This window comes from Physeter macrocephalus, chromosome 1, assembly GCF_002837175.3.
Source record: "Physeter macrocephalus isolate SW-GA chromosome 1, ASM283717v5, whole genome shotgun sequence".
Lineage (NCBI taxonomy): Eukaryota > Metazoa > Chordata > Mammalia > Artiodactyla > Physeteridae > Physeter > Physeter macrocephalus.
The window spans coordinates 79,539,109-79,559,331 of NC_041214.2; the positions used below are offsets into that span (position 1 = coordinate 79,539,109).

The 20,223-nt window shown below is 45.3% G+C and overlaps 1 protein-coding gene across 1 annotated transcript in view; it reads left to right on the top strand.

Moving 5' to 3' along the window:
* Positions 1–7,970: 7,970 nt before the first annotated feature.
* The window catches only part of ST6GAL1 (ST6 beta-galactoside alpha-2,6-sialyltransferase 1), a 145,738-nt gene continuing 133,485 nt past the window's right edge, over positions 7,971–20,223 (top strand). The window contains exons 1-2 of the mRNA XM_024124376.3: positions 7,971–8,205; positions 17,934–18,076. The gene's annotated coding sequence lies outside the window, so the exon portion shown is untranslated. The remainder of the gene's footprint in view (positions 8,206–17,933; positions 18,077–20,223) is intronic.

Below are 20,223 nucleotides of genomic sequence, written 5' to 3' on the forward strand. Positions count from 1 at the left end.
GTAGTTTCCCACTTTCTCATACCTTTTGGAGTCACTGACAGAGGCTAATTAAAATTAATTAACATTAAAATTAAGGGAGCCTGCTAGAGGGAAGGACCTGGGAAGGGCAAGGGAGCTGGAAGAGCATCACAGTAGGGGGAGGGTTGTTGAGGAGGGAGGTGTAAAAATGTGAGAGGGTGGCTGTCAGAAGTAGAATTTTGGGGAGAGGAATGTTGTAAGCAGATATCTAGGAAGTTTGCCTCAAGATGTTTGCTACAACACCATTTTGTCTCCTTCAGAAAACTTCTGTAAAGACATCGCTCACTTTTTAATGTTCTTGAAGTGAGATTTGTAGACATTCCCGCCCCCCATGTCTTATTCTCTTACTAAGATTGGCCTTAAGGCAAGAATAGGAAAAGGAGCTCAAGAAGACTTAGGCACACTAGGGTTCCAGAATGATTCCCCTCCCCCCAAGTGAGGATTAAATGAGAGCATGCAACAGAGACTGGCTTGCACACAGGAGATGTTCAGTACATGGCAATTATTATTATTATGAATCAAGAGACATTTTGCTAAAATGTAAGTGACTTAGAAAAGAGAACTGGTTTCTCATTGTATCTTCTAGGCCAGAGCTGGACAGGAGCTGACTGGGTGAAGTGCAGTCCAGCCACACATGTGCCCCCATAGTATGTCCGTTTCTCTGACCTATCCTGATCACACCGTGCCGATTCCCCACTCTGAGGTTGTGGAGCCACCAGGCCACTGCTTGCTGTACCAGCCATTTCCCTGTCCTGTGGCTGCAGGAGGCCTATCTCTAGTGTCCAGCCTCTGCCCTCTAGTGTTGTTCTCCCCTGGCCCACTCCATGCTCCACTGGACCATCCATGTAGGGACAGCAGGAGCAGTCCTTGGGTGCTCAGTTTAGAGATGCTGTTACTCTATTTCTATTTTCTGACTTGGGTTTTAGAGACTTAGCTGTGTCTGGGTATCTTCGTCCTTGAAGCTGGCAGCACTGAGGCCCAAGGTAGGGGGCTCAGACAGACCACAGAGCAGTTCCTTTAACATGGAGCCTACCTTTCTGTTGGACAATAGGTGCTGAAAGTGTTGCAGGAAGGGGGACCCCTTCCAGGGCCCGAGAGTGGGCTCTTGTCTAACATTTGGAAATGAATTGTCCGAGGAGACACACGTGCTGACAAAGTAAGAGACTTTGGTATGTAGATTTCCATTCAGATACCATTCGATTTTATCCCCTCTTCAGAGCCAGTTTTCTTGGATGAGGTATGTAGATTTCCATTCAGATACCATTCGATTTTATCCCCTCTTCAGAGCCAGTTTTCTTGGATGAGGTATGTAGATTTCCATTCAGATACCATTCGATTTTATCCCCTCTTCAGAGCCAGTTTTCTTGGATGAGGTATGTAGATTTCCATTCAGATACCATTCGATTTTATCCCCTCTTCAGAGCCAGTTTTCTTGGATGAGGTATGTAGATTTCCATTCAGATACCATTCGATTTTATCCCCTCTTCAGAGCCAGTTTTCTTGGATGAGGTATGTAGATTTCCATTCAGATACCATTCGATTTTATCCCCTCTTCAGAGCCAGTTTTCTTGGATGAGGTATGTAGATTTCCATTCAGATACCATTCGATTTTATCCCCTCTTCAGAGCCAGTTTTCTTGGATGAGGTATGTAGATTTCCATTCAGATACCATTCGATTTTATCCCCTCTTCAGAGCCAGTTTTCTTGGATGAGGTATGTAGATTTCCATTCAGATACCATTCGATTTTATCCCCTCTTCAGAGCCAGTTTTCTTGGATGAGGTATGTAGATTTCCATTCAGATACCATTCGATTTTATCCCCTCTTCAGAGCCAGTTTTCTTGGATGAGGTATGTAGATTTCCATTCAGATACCATTCGATTTTATCCCCTCTTCAGAGCCAGTTTTCTTGGATGAGGTATGTAGATTTCCATTCAGATACCATTCGATTTTATCCCCTCTTCAGAGCCAGTTTTCTTGGATGAGGTATGTAGATTTCCATTCAGATACCATTCGATTTTATCCCCTCTTCAGAGCCAGTTTTCTTGGATGAGGTATGTAGATTTCCATTCAGATACCATTCGATTTTATCCCCTCTTCAGAGCCAGTTTTCTTGGATGAGGTATGTAGATTTCCATTCAGATACCATTCGATTTTATCCCCTCTTCAGAGCCAGTTTTCTTGGATGAGGTATGTAGATTTCCATTCAGATACCATTCGATTTTATCCCCTCTTCAGAGCCAGTTTTCTTGGATGAGGTATGTAGATTTCCATTCAGATACCATTCGATTTTATCCCCTCTTCAGAGCCAGTTTTCTTGGATGAGGTATGTAGATTTCCATTCAGATACCATTCGATTTTATCCCCTCTTCAGAGCCAGTTTTCTTGGATGAGGTATGTAGATTTCCATTCAGATACCATTCGATTTTATCCCCTCTTCAGAGCCAGTTTTCTTGGATGAGGTATGTAGATTTCCATTCAGATACCATTCGATTTTATCCCCTCTTCAGAGCCAGTTTTCTTGGATGAGGTATGTAGATTTCCATTCAGATACCATTCGATTTTATCCCCTCTTCAGAGCCAGTTTTCTTGGATGAGGTATGTAGATTTCCATTCAGATACCATTCGATTTTATCCCCTCTTCAGAGCCAGTTTTCTTGGATGAGGTATGTAGATTTCCATTCAGATACCATTCGATTTTATCCCCTCTTCAGAGCCAGTTTTCTTGGATGAGGTATGTAGATTTCCATTCAGATACCATTCGATTTTATCCCCTCTTCAGAGCCAGTTTTCTTGGATGAGGTATGTAGATTTCCATTCAGATACCATTCGATTTTATCCCCTCTTCAGAGCCAGTTTTCTTGGATGAGGTATGTAGATTTCCATTCAGATACCATTCGATTTTATCCCCTCTTCAGAGCCAGTTTTCTTGGATGAGGTATGTAGATTTCCATTCAGATACCATTCGATTTTATCCCCTCTTCAGAGCCAGTTTTCTTGGATGAGGTATGTAGATTTCCATTCAGATACCATTCGATTTTATCCCCTCTTCAGAGCCAGTTTTCTTGGATGAGGTATGTAGATTTCCATTCAGATACCATTCGATTTTATCCCCTCTTCAGAGCCAGTTTTCTTGGATGAGGTATGTAGATTTCCATTCAGATACCATTCGATTTTATCCCCTCTTCAGAGCCAGTTTTCTTGGATGAGGTATGTAGATTTCCATTCAGATACCATTCGATTTTATCCCCTCTTCAGAGCCAGTTTTCTTGGATGAGGTATGTAGATTTCCATTCAGATACCATTCGATTTTATCCCCTCTTCAGAGCCAGTTTTCTTGGATGAGGTATGTAGATTTCCATTCAGATACCATTCGATTTTATCCCCTCTTCAGAGCCAGTTTTCTTGGATGAGGTATGTAGATTTCCATTCAGATACCATTCGATTTTATCCCCTCTTCAGAGCCAGTTTTCTTGGATGAGGTATGTAGATTTCCATTCAGATACCATTCGATTTTATCCCCTCTTCAGAGCCAGTTTTCTTGGATGAGGTATGTAGATTTCCATTCAGATACCATTCGATTTTATCCCCTCTTCAGAGCCAGTTTTCTTGGATGAGGTATGTAGATTTCCATTCAGATACCATTCGATTTTATCCCCTCTTCAGAGCCAGTTTTCTTGGATGAGGTATGTAGATTTCCATTCAGATACCATTCGATTTTATCCCCTCTTCAGAGCCAGTTTTCTTGGATGAGGTATGTAGATTTCCATTCAGATACCATTCGATTTTATCCCCTCTTCAGAGCCAGTTTTCTTGGATGAGGTATGTAGATTTCCATTCAGATACCATTCGATTTTATCCCCTCTTCAGAGCCAGTTTTCTTGGATGAGGTATGTAGATTTCCATTCAGATACCATTCGATTTTATCCCCTCTTCAGAGCCAGTTTTCTTGGATGAGGTATGTAGATTTCCATTCAGATACCATTCGATTTTATCCCCTCTTCAGAGCCAGTTTTCTTGGATGAGGTATGTAGATTTCCATTCAGATACCATTCGATTTTATCCCCTCTTCAGAGCCAGTTTTCTTGGATGAGGTATGTAGATTTCCATTCAGATACCATTCGATTTTATCCCCTCTTCAGAGCCAGTTTTCTTGGATGAGGTATGTAGATTTCCATTCAGATACCATTCGATTTTATCCCCTCTTCAGAGCCAGTTTTCTTGGATGAGGTATGTAGATTTCCATTCAGATACCATTCGATTTTATCCCCTCTTCAGAGCCAGTTTTCTTGGATGAGGTATGTAGATTTCCATTCAGATACCATTCGATTTTATCCCCTCTTCAGAGCCAGTTTTCTTGGATGAGGTATGTAGATTTCCATTCAGATACCATTCGATTTTATCCCCTCTTCAGAGCCAGTTTTCTTGGATGAGGTATGTAGATTTCCATTCAGATACCATTCGATTTTATCCCCTCTTCAGAGCCAGTTTTCTTGGATGAGGTATGTAGATTTCCATTCAGATACCATTCGATTTTATCCCCTCTTCAGAGCCAGTTTTCTTGGATGAGGTATGTAGATTTCCATTCAGATACCATTCGATTTTATCCCCTCTTCAGAGCCAGTTTTCTTGGATGAGGTATGTAGATTTCCATTCAGATACCATTCGATTTTATCCCCTCTTCAGAGCCAGTTTTCTTGGATGAGGTATGTAGATTTCCATTCAGATACCATTCGATTTTATCCCCTCTTCAGAGCCAGTTTTCTTGGATGAGGTATGTAGATTTCCATTCAGATACCATTCGATTTTATCCCCTCTTCAGAGCCAGTTTTCTTGGATGAGGTATGTAGATTTGTTGCAGGAATGAGGATCCTTTCCAGGGCCCGAGAGTGGGCTCTTGTCTAACATTTGGAAATGAATTGTCCGAGGAGACACACGTGCTGACAAAGTAAGAGACTTTACGGAGGAGCGCCCGGGCGGAGAGCAGGAGGGTCAGGGAGCCCAGGAGGACTGCTCTGCCACATGGCTCGTAGTCTCGGGTTTTACGGTGATGGGGTTAGTTTCCGGGTTGTCTCTGGCCAATCATTCTGACTCAGGGTCTTTCCGGTTGGTGCACGCATCGCTCAGCCAAGATGGATTCCAGCAAGAAGGATTCTGGGAGGTTGGCAGGACATACGGACTGGCGTCTCCTCTCTCCTTTTGACCTTTCCGAATTCTTCCAGTTGGTGGTAGCTTGTTAGTTCCGCATTCCTTACCAGGACCTCCTGTTGTAAAGATAACGCATGCAAGTGGTCACTATTGGGCCTGACCAGGGTGGGCGGTTTTGGTCAGTGGTACCCCTAACAAAAGCATGCAGAGGAGGGAGCACTATCTAAGGGCTTGATGAACATTTATAGTGGGGTGAGGAAGAAGAGTTTAGAAGGTTATTTTCAACTGCCTGCGTCTCCTTTCACCCCCACCCAAGACTTTGTAATAACATCAACCTCCACTTCAAGAGTGCTATGAAAATACTGTTTGCCAGTGGATTGTTGTAAACGAATGTTAAAAAGCAGGGGGGCATTATTTGCATTAGCCAGTAAACTGCCTAAAATGATGACTGAGAAAGGCATGACCTAAAATATTATTCATGGGCAAAGGCTGAGATCAGCGGGGGGCAGGGAGCTGAGATGGCGTCCAGAGGGAAAATAGGTCTCTATACTTCTAAGGAAAACATGCTGTCAAGGCAGGGGCTCCAGAGACAATGAGGAGTGAAGCCTCATCAATAGGCTCGGGAAGACCGGACCATCCCCCATCCAATGGTCCAGCCTCTTGCTTCTCACTTATGGGTGAGAAGGTCCCAAAGGCTCTGAAGACACAGCAACCTTGAGGGAGCAGCCTCCAAAGGGAATAACCCAGAGGTGCTCCCAGCCTGGAAGTTTGCCAGTGGCACTGCTACTTGCCTCCTCATCTGCCTTGGAGCCCCAGGATCTTCCTGGGCTTCTATTGTCATCTGTGGTCATCCTAGTCCTGCAAGCCAAGAATCCAGAGTGAGCCTGTCCCCTGTTTTCTCCATAGCTTGGCTGGAGTTCTTCTGGTGATGAGAACCTTTTAGAGAAAACTCTCCGCTGTTTCTTGTTCTTGGTTCCTAAGTAGTGTTGACACAAAAGTGATGCTGAGGATGGAAATGATGAATGCTTTCAATTAATGTGGAAGAGGTTCAAATTCTGGCTCTTCCATTTCCAAGTGACTTGAATTTCCTCATCCACAAGATAGGGCTAAGGCCACCATGTATCCTATGATGAGGAGAGAGTGCTTTTGCTCCCCAAATGGTAGCCATTGTTTGGATGTCCTTTTCTCATTCCCTCTGTCATTGCCACCACTCCTATTATATCTCCACTGATGTCAACTTCCAAGTTGATCTCTGTGTTCCGTGCTTTCATCTCTGATCCCGCCAACCATTTTCCAGGAGGCTCACTGCCAGAGAAATCAGTATAAAACACAAAGAGGTATGTCATGCCCCTGTACAAAGTCTTGTTTCCATTTTTTTCGGAATAAAGTCAATGTATCACCCTCCCAGAAATAGTCTTAAGAGTTTGTCTGTTTCTACTCATTAACTCATACATTTTACTGTGATGAGCACCTTCTCCACACCAAACATAAACAGACTGAGGAGCTTACATAAGAGTGCATAGCTAGTTGGTTATAGAGATTTGAATTCACTCTGCTTGTCACCCACTCCAGCTGGAGCTCTTTGTACTGAGCAGTAGTGCATCCTCAGCAGCTGGGAAGGGCCAGCAGTGACAGCAGGAGGGGTCCAGGATCTGGGGTGGGGGGAAGCAGTGTTTGGAAGAAGGATGTTGGGGATGAGATGAGGATGTCACCTCCCCTTTCCCAGGATGGTGGTGGGGAGAGGACAACTCGATTTGGAGACAAAGTTCTGGGCCTGGGCTTCACGCACTCTAGTGTGAACTGGACTCTTGTTCCCAGAGGACCCGCACTACCTTCCACTCTCCTTGTCTCCTCTCCCCCACCACTCCTTGCCTCCAAGTACGGAGCTGGGTGCCAAGTGGGCCCTCGATAGACCTTCGGGAGATGATTATTGCCTCTGGTAGTCACGTCTTTTCTACGGGGACTGCATTGGTGGCCAAAGGTCGCTTCTGGCCCTCCTACAGGGTGGTTTTCTGTCTTAGGGAAGTGGTCCCCGGGGTCACCAGGGGTGGTCAGTGTTTAGTGATGACGCCTCCTCCCGGCAGCCCCAGCTCAGCGCCAGGGAAGGAAGGAAACTCACTCCCTTTTCCACCCTCCCTGAGGCCTCCTGCCCACCAGCTTGCAGACAGCTTGGCGTGGAAATCTCCACAGGTAGGGACTCGCCGACCCTCCTTCCCTTCTGTATCTGCAGTGTGTGGGAGGTTCTTGGGAGGTTTCACACCCTGTGAAATAGATTTTGTTGTTTCATATTCGACATAAGAAGAATTCGAGGCTTCAGAGAGGTTAAGGGACTTGCTCAGGGTCATGCAGCCAGTCGGTAGCAGAGGCAGGATTTATAGTTCCTGCTTGCTAGGAAAGTGCTGGATTCAACCCTCCGCCACCTGTGAGGCTAGGGTAGAGCCAGTATTTGGAAACCTTGCCCTTCCGCGTTGCCCCTCCCCCTCGGCCCTCGGCCCGCCCTCGGGGGTGGGGGCGGGCGGGGAAGCCGGATCCTAGCATCCCTCGGGGGTTAAGTGCGCCACCTAACCAGGCACCCCTAATCCCGAGGCCTGCTCGATAGCGATCGCCGGAGGGCTGGGCCAGTTTGGGGCGCGGTGTGGGGAGGGGGGGCGCGGTGTGGGGAGGGGACCCACCCCGGAGGGGACCCACCCCGTCTTCCCGACTATTTGCATAACGGAGACGGCTCGTTTCCCCCGCCCCTTCGCCACACTCTTCTTCCCTCCTTCCCGCGTCCGCGCCACCCCTCATCCCCTGTCCCCCCGCTCCTCCCCAAAGACCCTCCTCCAGGGACTCTTGCGTTGGGGCTCCCAGCTCCCGGGCTCTCTGGCCGCCGCCGGGCGAGGAGTCCGGAGGCATCCGGGGGAGGGGAGTCCCGCGCAGGGCCGGGCTGGGGAAGACGCCCGGGGCACTGCCCCGCGCTAACAAAGGGAACCCGCTGCCTGCCGGCTGGGGCGTGGAGCTGGCGGAGCTGCCGCAGCTTCGGCGGCCGAGAGCGCAGCGAGTGAGTAGGGCTGCGGTGGGCCGCGGCGCGGCCCGAGCCCCCCGGGAGGAGTGGAGCGAAGGGGCACAGGATGGGAGCGGAGCGGCGGGGTCCGGGGCGCGCCTAGGGCGCAGGGAATCGGTGTCCAGCACCCCTCAGACGCCTTGGCCGCGCTGACCGGGCACCCTTTGGTTGGGGGTGTCTGTGGATTAATCCGGGCGGAGGGGCCGCCCTGGCTTCTCCCAGGCTCCACTAGCCTGCGGACCCACAACAAACCCACGTGCGCGCGGCCGCGGGGAACCCCGCTTTCTCCACTGCACCGTCAGCATGGGAGGGGGATGCCTTGCAGAGTCCAGATTCCTTCACATCTCGCCTGCCGGATTTACAGACGGAGAAACTGAGGCCCGCGGCGGGGGTGGGGGCACAGGTACCATAACAAATGCACGTGCGCCCAGTGCTGGGAGCGTGGCGCGCTGCAAGCCCTTAGGAGCCGCCCTGCGCAACCCCGCCATTGTCTCAGCTGCCGGGGAGGGAGCGGCGCTGGGGGCGTCACTTGCTGGAGGAAGACGACAGACCCGTTTAAAAGGTACCACTTGGGTATCAGACCAAATTGCCAGACTTAAAAAGGGAAACACGAAAAGAGAGGGAAGCTACAAAAGATTACCCCAGGCCGGGAGTGTGTCCCCGGCCGTGATGCATGAGTTGAGATGACCCGGACCACCCCTCACTTCCACCTCACGGTGGTTTCTTAGAGGCAGGGGTTGAATTAAAGGTCTGTAGGTCCCCCTCCAAAAAAAAAAAGACCGTGCCCAGCGCACCATTGTCCCTGCACTGCCTCTGTTGGGGACGGCGAGTGCCTCCTTAGCCTGCAGAAAGAACAGTTCGATTTAAACGGCGCCCAGCGCAGTCTTGGGTTTCGCTTGCGCTTTGCCTTTGTAGGTCCCTGCGTCTGGCCAGCCCCGGTGTCGTTGGCCCCTTTTGGCTTGTTGTGTGTTTGTACAAACAAGGCCAGCCGAGCACTCTTGTTCTAGGTGGGGACGCTATTATTTTCAGTTCTGTCCGAGTTTATTTGAGGGAAATGCCGAGGTCCGGAAAGAGAGGCCTCTTGTTTGTTTTGCTTTTTCTTTGCCTACGTATGCCCAGCTCACCTTTGCAGATTTTAGTTCATCAGACCTGTTCAGGCAGCAGTGAGGTGGTTGGGGGCGGGGGAGTGCTTTGGCTCGGTAGGGGATGGTGTGGGTGCTGAAGGAAGCCGGTCAGGCTGTGGGAGTGGGTGGTGTGCGCGGGAACCTAGGCACCGCCCCCCTTGTGCTTGCGGAGAGGTCGGGCTGCGGCTTCACCTTGGCCAGCTGCGCAGGAGATTAACCTGTCCCTGGGGCGGGGGGGTGGGAGGTGGGGGAACTGGAGGGCCTCCGGCGCTGCGCCCCGGTTTTGGGGAGTCTAGAGAGCATCCAGTGAACCCTCTTATTTTACAGGCCGGGAAACGGAGGCCGGGCGGGTTCAGCTCCTTGTCCAAGTTTCTACCGAGTGAAATCGGCCACCTAGAGAGGACTTGAGTCCGGGTCTCCAAACTCCCACACTGCACACTGCCATGCGGTCGACTAAAGGCAGAACGGGAATTCTGTGGTTGGCTGAAAAGGCAGTGGCCTTAGGCAGAATAGAGTTAAACAAAGAACGTAATTCAGATTGAAAGCTGTACCCTTCCATTATCCCTTTCAAGAGTTCTTTACCCATTTGAGAAAAGATAGATTTAGTAATTCCTTACTCTCCTAGCCTTTCATAAGCGTAGTTAGTTTTCTCTTCTGGCTGCCCTTTCCCCTCAAAGTTGGAGCCCGGCCAGCTGTGGAGACTAGGATGTTTTGCCTGTCATCCCTGTGCCAGGAGGCCTTTGTTTGGGCATAAGCACTCCAGGAAGCAAGTGTCTCCTAGGGCGCTACTCCTGAGTCACTTGTGGGAGAACAAAGCATTGTTTTCATTGATTTTATTTAATTAAATTTTTAAAAATGAGAGTCTCACGAAGTAGCTACTTATGTTTGCATTTGGCAGAGGAAAAGTTGGAAAATCAAAGAAAACACGTTGAGTCTGGGTTTCCTCAAAGCTAACGTGCTGTTTCACCCTGTCCCTCTTATCTCCTGACTGCACCTGTTTCTTTTCTTAGGGTTTCCAGGCTTTTTCATTTTTGTGGTAATTCCACTTGGCACTTGATTAGAGATCTCATCAGGACTCTCACCCTGTAAGGAACTTATGAAATCACCTGGCCAGTTTTTCTAGACGGAAAAACTGAAGCTCAGAGAGGAGAGATTACATGCCTAAGGACACACAGCAAGATGTCTGCTTTTAGTGCATCTTTTTGCGTGAAAGGGAAACTGTTGCATCAAATGAGTTTTTGTTGGTACCCCAGAGTACAGTCAAAGTTATGATGGTTGTTATAACAGCACCCTTTAAGTCACAGAATGAGTTCCTTAAGGACTTAAACAGGTTTTGGTTATTAAACAAAGTCCTGGATCCCAATGGTAGGTATGGTGAGGAGTGTTATATTGATAGTTATCATCGGGGATCGGTTTTCTTTAGTGTTTACGAACTGGTTCACTTTACTCTTGCCCTGGACTCCTCTGCCTTGTGCTTCCCCAGTAGGGAGCTGTTTTAAACTATGATCGTAAAACGAAAGGCAGCAAGAAGTCAGAAGAGAGACCCCACTTAGTTCTTCATGCTCCTTAATTTCTTGGGCTCTGGTGTCCTTCTTTGTACAATGAAAGTCCCTCCTGCCCAGTCTCTGCACAGGCTGTTCGGGTGCAGTGGAAGCTGCTTGGCCCTTAGAGGCAGAGGATCGGGTTTGGGTCAACCCTCCTCTCCTGTGTTCCTTGAGGACCAGGCAGTTGCATCTACACGGTATATAATGGAAGGGGAAGAACATGTATGCATCTCCTGGGGCTGTGGTGGGTATTAAGTCACGTGACTCATGCTTACACCTTTTCAGACCTCTTGTCAGGGTTGGGTGCTCACCAGCATTTTAGTGGTAGAGAATGACGGTTGGAGAATAACCCCATTGGGTAAGCCCTGTGCTTAAATGAGAGACCCAACCTAGTCAGTAACTGGGGTGAGTGTCTGCCAGACTGTAAAAAGGGCCTCTGGGGGGTTGTGAAGTGTGTGTGACTCTAAGGTAAATAAACCTAGTAAAAAACAAATTAAAAAACCGAACCCAGAACTTTCACATCCAGGTGAGTGCAATCTAAAGTCTTTCTATTCATTCACTCCATATTTACGGACAAGCAGGCAGGTCAGTGTGGGGATGGTTCCGGTACTGGACCTGGAGTTACAAAGAGCCAGATCCACTCATTGCCCACCCACCCCTGCTTGGAACACATTTGGATCTCCCCTCAGAAATTGCCCTCAGACACAGATGTGGAGAACAAACGTATGGACACCAAGGGGGGAAAGCCGCAGAGGGGGTGTGTGTGATGAATTGGGCGATTGGGAATGACATGTATACACTGATGTGTATAAAATAGATAACTAATAAGAAGCTGCTGTATAAAAAAAAAATAAAATAAAATTCAAAAATTCAAAAAAAAGAAAAAAAAATGAAAAGAAATTGCCCTAAATAGCCCACAGAAAATAGACCTAATTTATCTCAAAACTGACCTCTGTGGTGGCGGGGTTGTCCCTTTTCTTCATAAGTTAAACCAAGAGCTGGTGGTCAACGAGAGAGTGGAAGAGAGAAGGCTTCAAAGAGAATGTGGATCTCTACAAGTGTGAAGATGTGGTTGCATTAAAAAGTGACAGGAATAATTCATAAATGAGATTGTCAGTAATATTCTGGAACATTAGAGTCCTGAGAATTTGCTTAGACTTTGTATCAGTGACTTATTCAGTAAGAACTGAATTGGGGAAAAAAATACCTTTTTTCTTGCTTGTCTGCAGGTATACTGCATATATTCTGACTTGGATAGATGTACTTTTTATAGTTGTATATGTAACAGTAAGCAATGTGGTATCATCACTTGAAAATACTGGAGTGACTTTCTAAGTCAGGTTAGCCTTTAGAATCAACTTGGTGATTTAAATTTTGTTTTTCATTATGATTATAAAAATACAGCATGCCCATTGAGGACAATTTGGAAAGTACAAAAAAGTATAGAGAAACAGCAAAAAAATTCCATTATTCAAAGGCAACCATTGTTAACAATTCACAATTTTCCTTCTTGGCATTTTTTTTTTTTTTTTTTTTTTTAGTGGATTTGTTTTTTCTAAATGGTAGAGAACATACTGCAAGTACAGTTACTCTTGGCTTTCTTACTTAACCTTTTCATATGCCCATGTCACAGTTTATATCCTCATTAAAGCTGTACCTTTTCATTCATCACCATATCAGCATTTCCAAGGTCACATGGTCCCATGGGATCTGATCACTCCAGTGAGCATTTCAGTGAAGGCCTATAGAGGAAAGAGTCTCCAACTTCTTTCCCCTTTCCCAACCATGCCTCAAGCATCCAGATACCATTTAAAAAATATATATATTTCATGTTAGAAGAGCCTAAAGTCTAACGGAAAGAGAAGGACCCTGCCTGTGGCCTTGGGTTCTAGTCCTGCCCTTGTGACAATTTATTTTAACACCCTGGTTTTCAGTTTCCGTATGTGTTAAAATAAGCAACTCCAGGGTCATTTATTAATTCATTCCTCCCATCTTCAAGGGCCCACTCTAAACCAAAACTGTATAAGAAGAGCTCATGGTCCAATGGAGGAGATGGGGTAACAAGAGACTAGTTCAGGGTACCCTGGGAATGCAGAGGAGGGGCAACCACCCCAGACTGGAGCAGTGGGGAAGGCTTCCTGGATGAGGGCCACTGTGGGCCTGTCAAACTACTTCTAATTCTTCTCTATTGTAATTGACACCATGATTAATGTTTGTGAATAAATCTCTGTCCATATTCCAGATAATCCCCATAGGATTGTGGGAACAGTAGGAATTAAGAGCATAAGTAATTCAGGATTTGAATTCTTGTTCACCAATTACCACCAATATAGATGAGCTCCAATTTCCTTCTCTGTAAAATGGGCATAACAGCTCTTACCTCACTGGACCATTGTAAGGATTAAACAAAATCATAGTTAAAGGGTCCAGTACAGTGCCAGGTTTATAGGAAGTCCTCTGTAAGTGATAGCTGTTAGTGTTATAATTGGGATTTTCACAAGCTGCAGAAACTTTTGGTCCTAATATTTTTTCTTACCATGATAGCAGGCAGAAAGTTAATTAAAGTGGTACCTCCTACCAGGTGACAAATTGAGAGAGAAATGATCACTTGCATGCTGCATTACAAAAGTCTTCTTATGGAAAATTTCAAACACACAAAAGTAAAAAGAATGGTGTAATTACCTCCTTCCCCCCATTTATAATCATTTACCTTCAACAATTATCAAAACTCATGGCTGGTCTATAACCCCACACTCTACCCCACATGACTTTGAAGTACATCCGAGACATCTTTTCAGCTTAGCCATAAATATTTCACTGAGTTGCATTATGCATATTTGAGGCAATGGGTCATGCTGCTCTTGGAGCCCGTGTCTGCTGTCACTGTTACCTATGGAACCGTGTGTGTGTGTGTGTGTGTGTGTGTGTGTGTGTGTGTGAAAGAGAGAGAGAGAGAGAGATAGAAAGTGCCAGTAAAACGTAAGTAGTTTTACTGCTCAAGTGAATTTTCCTGCTGTGTCCCGTGTCACAAAGAGATGCGATAAAAGGAGCACTGAATTTAGAGTCAGGAGACCTGATTTTGCATAAAGGCCCCACCCTTTACCAGTTGTATGCTTTTGGCAAGTGACTTCTGAATTTCTTTAAACACATTTATAAAAAATTTGGTGAGTAGTGAATGAAGTAATCCATGTGACAGCCCAAGCAACTCAGCATTAGTTGGCCCTGAATCAGACTTGAACCCAGCCCTTCCCTCCCCAGAAGCAGAGTTTCCGTATGGAATGAAGGTCAGAGACTGACGGCCTGATGGTACTAGGGTGCCTTCAAGTAGAGTTGCTGCCTGTCTCATTCTGAAGATGAGGTCTTCGCTCAGATGAGTAGCTAGCACCCCATGCTTGCGAATCTCCTTTCGCTCAACCCCTTCCCTCTGATTTATGATGAGGACAAGGAAGCCCAGAAAAGGTAGGGCCCTGCCAGTTGTGCCTGAGAAACAGATCTTCTCTGATGCCTCTTTTCCTCCATGGGAAGACACCAGGCTCCCCTTTCTCCTCCAAGTATGTTGTCTTGGTCTCTCCTAACTCACTGTTGCTCCCAAGTAGGAATTTTTGACTCAACTAAAAGAAAATTGATTTGATTTAGTAGTTAAATTAAAGTCCTCTCTTTAATCCACTGGGGCTCCCATTATCTCCGGGCCTGCACTGTGACTTGTGGTCTTCTCCGTCTGTCTCGAGCTAGCTGTGTGGCCTTGGGCAGGACGCATGCCACCACGGGGATTCGACTCGCAGCTTTCTAGGCCCCTTCCAGCTTTGAGATCATCAAATGGGGAACAAGTATAAAAAGGGGAAACTATACATAAAGTTAGGGGCTTCTTCACACAAATAATAAATATAATGTTTTCTTTTAGAATGTTCAAATAGGGTAAAAAATTAACCACCTTACCTTTTGTCATTTCCCCCAATCCCACATCTCTGCAAAGGGACTACTGTTTGCAGTTTGTCGTGAGTCCTTCAGCCCCCTTTGGATGTACATATGTTATGTATTCATGGTTATATGCAGATACATTTAAAAAACTCAGTAAATGGATTACATTGTAACTGCAACTTTACAAACTTGCCCTTTTCACTTTACTATAGGTTTTGGAGGTCTTTCCATATCAGTATATACAGATTATTTTCTCATAACTGCATCACAGCCTATATCATGGATGTGTTTATTTAACCAGTCTTTTGTTGATGGATATTTATCTGTTTCCATAAAAATATATTTCTAAGTGTATTTAGTCCTTGGACATATGGAACGCTGGTTGTAAATGTCATGGTTAAATGAAGTCAGTCCATCAAGCTCTGGAAAGGGTGGCGAGAGAATGGGTGCAGGAACACGGAGAACCATGCCCTGGAAAGCTGAAATGAAGGGCTCCTGAGAAGCTACTAAGAGCCGGCTGTTTGTACGGAAGGTTATTTTTGGAGTTGGCCTGCCTGATTGGGTGCCCTAGGCTGCCAGCGCAAGAAACTGAACTGCGTCATCACCTTCTCCTCCTCATTCCACCATCCCTGGCTCTTCCACATTTGTTTCTCTTCCCAGGGTCGGTGGCATCTGGTGGGAGGACTGGAACTTGAGTGATGGGAGGGAGGAGAGAGAAGCGAAGAAGAGGAGGAATTGATCTCAGGCTCTGGAGGAAGGAATGTGCCAGTTCTACTCTAGCTTGTTGTTCAGACCCATCTGGAAAGTCGTGTTTCGCCGGGTCCTGTACAGATCATGATAAAATGAAGCACACCCAGAATTGGGCTTACTTGGAAGACAGAGGTTTAGGACACCATATTGGAGGTAGAATAAATGTGGAAACTGGAGTGTTCTAGCCTGCAGGAGATAAAATAAGAGGCAGTTTCTTCATGTGGAAGAATGATTAGAGTTACACTGTGTTGCTGCTAGGGGGAGGAAAACCAATACAGAGTTGCAGAATGGCAGATAAGGAAGAACTTACTCAGCAGAACTGCCCAACCAGGGAACAGGCTAGGTCACAAGACAGTGAACTCCCTGCCATGGGAGTATCTAAGTAGAAGTCGCAAGTTAACTTGTTTGCCATCAGAGGATTCTTGCTTTTCAGAAAGGTTGACCTAAATGCCTGGTAAGGCCCCTTCCAACTCTGAGAGTCTATGACTGGGAGAGAGGGAAAATTGGACTGAGGGGGTGGGACAAGTTACAGACAACGTGACTGGAGCTTTTTTCAACTGCTCTAAAAAGGTGGAATAAAATGGAAGTCTTCAAAGGAGACTTAGACCATTGTTTCCCCTGGATCTTGGCAACCCTCCTCCTGTTTTGTCCTTGGCTTCAGCTCAACTTGACTTTATATTCATAAATTATTTCCACAGAAATAAATATATCACATACACTTTAGATGACCAGGAAATCTGGCAACCAGAAAAGAACTACATGTCCCAGGAGGATGATTGTAATTTAAAAAAAAATTTTTTTTATTACAGTCTTTCTAAATTTGCATCCATCTCCTGGTTTCCCTAGCACAGGACTGAGACGTCATTCAGCTTTAATTTTAGGAACACTCTACCCTTTACAACCTCTCAAAGGTCCTCTGAGCTGGAGTTGAAATGCTTGTCTCTTTCCTGTGGATGAAGAAGAACCTCTTGGACTTAAGTCTTAGCCAAGTCTTAGTGAGGGAAACGTGGCAAGTTTACCATCTTCTAGGCTTTTGCTGTGCTCCTGACCCTGATAAGGCCCTGTTTGTTCCCTTATCCAGTCCTCATAGCCTTGGTGTCTTGGTATCATCATCTCCATTTTGCAGATGAGAAAGCTGAGCTTCAGAGAGCGCTAGGAAACTACCCCAAGATTCACTGCTGCTAAGTAGTGATGCTGGCACTGGGTGTAGCTCATTCCCTACATCATGTTACAGGTTTTTCCACTGCTAATCATTCCCAGTCCTTTGGGGCTGAGACGCCCTTCGTCCTTGTGTTTCACTGGGAGCTTGGTTGAATTTCTCCTTATGGGGCTGATGAAAGCTTTCTACCATTCCCCTAAGAACAGATGAATGAAAGAACTCATGGGACAGCCATGTGTGAATAGCTTGACATTCGGAATCAACATACATTTGCTTCTTCCCCATTTTCGTAAGAGTTATTTTCATCAAGTCTGGTTTGCCTTTTTTTTTTCCACCTGCCTTTGAAAGCACCTGTACTCATTATCTGGTTATAACTGGAATAAACACACCCACCAGTAGTGAGCATGGCTGCAGATGAATGGGTACCATTGCTTGGCTACCTTCGATGCCTTTAGGTGGTAAATGGACCTCAATATTGGCATTGTTAAGGGCTTATCTGCAGCTGTGCTTGTAGGCTCTTGAACAATTTCTTCTCTTGTAAAGTTTATTGAACATTATTTTGTTCACTAAATGTTTATTGTGTGCTAGGCATTATGCTAGGAATTGGGAGTATCTACCCTAAGAACACACATTGTAGATATGCACACACGCATTCAGTGTAACTGGCGGGGCCTTAGAAGTTAGTGGCAGACAAACTTTCTGTGTCCCCCTCTTCCTCTTTTCTCAGAGTCCTTGCTTTGTCCATTCGTTCAAGTAACACTAGGTGCCTGCTGTAGCCCATGCACGATGCTCAGTTTTAGAACATAGACCCAAATTGCCCCACAGTTCTCTTCCTTTAAGAGCTTAGTTGGAGGTGGGCATGCAGATGTTAATAACAATATAATGTGATAAATATTATGATTTGGATGTATACAGAGGTTGAGAAATGATACAGTGAGTTTGGGTAAGCTTTCTGGAGGACCTATGACCTACCTAAGCTGGGCTGTAGAGGGTCGTAGCTGCTAGCCTCTGGGAAAAGAGCATTTGAAGGAGAAAAGGGAGTGCAGGAGTGAAGGTGTGGGGTAGAGAATGGCATGTGCGGGGGAGCCACTAGCAGGTTAATGTTCCCAGAGGGGAACACATAAGGCAGGAAGTGCTGGGAGATGAAGCTGGAACTGTTATACCATCATCAAATATAATTTTCTTAACCTCGCTATGGTGGCATATACTATTATCATTTCTGTTTAATAGGTGAGGAAACAAAGGCTGAAGGAGGTTTGGTGACTTGTTCAAACTCAGACAGCGAGTGAGTTGAGGTGCTTGAACTTGAATGTAGGCCTGCTCAACCCTCACAGCGGTGCCTGCAGGGGCCGAGGTCTGCCTTGAAGACTGAGGTAATCCTTCCATCTCTATTAATCTTTCAAAAATCACACCCTTGCTGAATTCTCTTCCTCCACCTGCCTTATGGTGTTCTCGCTAGTGAGTCTGATGTTGAAGGCCTCTTCTGAGTCTCGGTTCTAGTTTTCATCCTCCTTTTCATTCAGAGAATCAGTAGCCCAGAACTCTTCAAAGAAAACCTTTATTGCCCAGCCAGGTGTAACAAGGGAGAAGGAGAAGATTCATCCCCTTTCTCAAAAGGTCCAAGTTCATTAAGTAGCCCAGGCATTACCTGTGTATCCTTTAGTTCGGAGAAGCCCTTTGGGGGCTGGAGAGGGAGCAATCTGGGTGGGCTGGAAGAGTCTGGAGCAGGTGGGCTTTGAGCTGTCCCTTGAAGGATGGGTAGGATCAGGAAGGTGGAAGGCATGGCATGTAAGTAATATTATTCTGTCTCACTCAGTGATAAATGGCTTATTCTACCCATCCCCCAAGATAATTTCTGGGTTGGAGTTGGCTCTTGGGCTGAAGAAGCAGTAGGAGGATTCATTCAGTTATTCATTCAAAATAAAGTTTATTGAAAACTAATCAACTGAGAGCTCCAAGACAAGATGATGAAACTACAGAATGAAATAAAAAGGGCAATTACAGAGCTAAGGAAAAAAATTGAGGATACAAACTACATCATTAGAGGAAAAGTTAATAAAGGAACAAAGTAGAATCCACTGAAAACTAAATTACTAGCAGAGAGAGAGGGCATGAGGAAAATCACAGTATATGCTGAGAAAGGGGATGAAGAAACTAATCAGAGATCTAAAGGTTGTAAAAACCTTGTAAAAAGATCACTCAGAAGGGTAATTGGCCTATCTGTGGAGCACAGGTCACTTCTCACGCTCCACTGACCAAAACATAATCACGCAGACAAGCCTGGCTGCAAAGGAGCCTGGGAAAACATCTCCAGCTGGGTGGCCGTGTACCCTCTTAGAACTCAGATTTGGGGAAGGCCTTTTATTACTGAAAGGAAGATGAGGAAAATGGATATTGGGAGCAATTCATTTCTGCCCCAGGGAAAAAGTCATGTTGGTCTCAGAGTTGATTTGCAGCAGAAGCAAAACTTGAGAACATGGAGAGGAAATATTTACAGAGTTCCAAGGGAAAGGTCGTGTGACTGGAGACTTTTACACTCAATTACATCACTCTGTAAGGATAAGGCAGGTAGCCGTTCTCACCTCTTCAAATAACACGTATGAGCCCTTCATGGGAAAACCTACTTGATGATGAAAAAGATTAGTCAAAAGCACCCTTTGGAAGGCATGGTGATAGGTCATTTGGAGAGCCCTTCTACTCAAATAGAGAAAACCTTAGCATGGGTGGGCTGTAAGTCTAAGGAACAGAATGGGAGGAAGTGAAAAGAGTGTAATGGAAATGGAGAGCTGAGGGAGGGAGTGGGAGGACGTTAGGTGCTAACTTTCCCTCTCTCACACTCTCTAAGTAGGTTGTTAGTATCATGGCTCCAACCTCTCAATTAATTTTTTTAACCCTTTATTTTATTTTTAAAAATTTTATTGGAGAAAAGAATCTAAAAAAGAATGAATATATGCACATGTCTACTGAATCACTTTGCTGTACACCTGAAACTAACACAACATCGTAAATCAATTATGTTTTTTTCTCTTAAACTTGGAGGAGTCTTTAAGGAAATAACATCATTTTGATGTAGAAACATTTATTAAAAGTTCAGCTTTTCCTCTATTTTACTTTTCTGTATAATTAAAATTAAATTTAAAAATAAAAATCCCCAGCTGTTTTATTAAGCAATCCCATCCATTCTTCTTTCATGCATTCTTCCATCCTCCACACTTCTGTTCAAATGTAAATGTAGAGACATGCAACGAAGGATATTAATCTATTTTTTTTTCCTGGATGCAGGGATCCTGGGTGATTTTTAGCTCTGTATAATTTTGTGCATTGATTGATTTTAAAAAGTAATGAGCTGGTCTTATTTGTTTTTGTCTTTTTTTTTTTCAGTTTTTTACTACTTTAATCTTTTTTTTTCTTTTTTAAATTGAAGTGTAGTTGATTTACAATGTTTCAGGTATACAGCAAAGTGATTCAGTTATATATATATGTGTATATATATATGTATATATATGTTCTTTTTCAGATT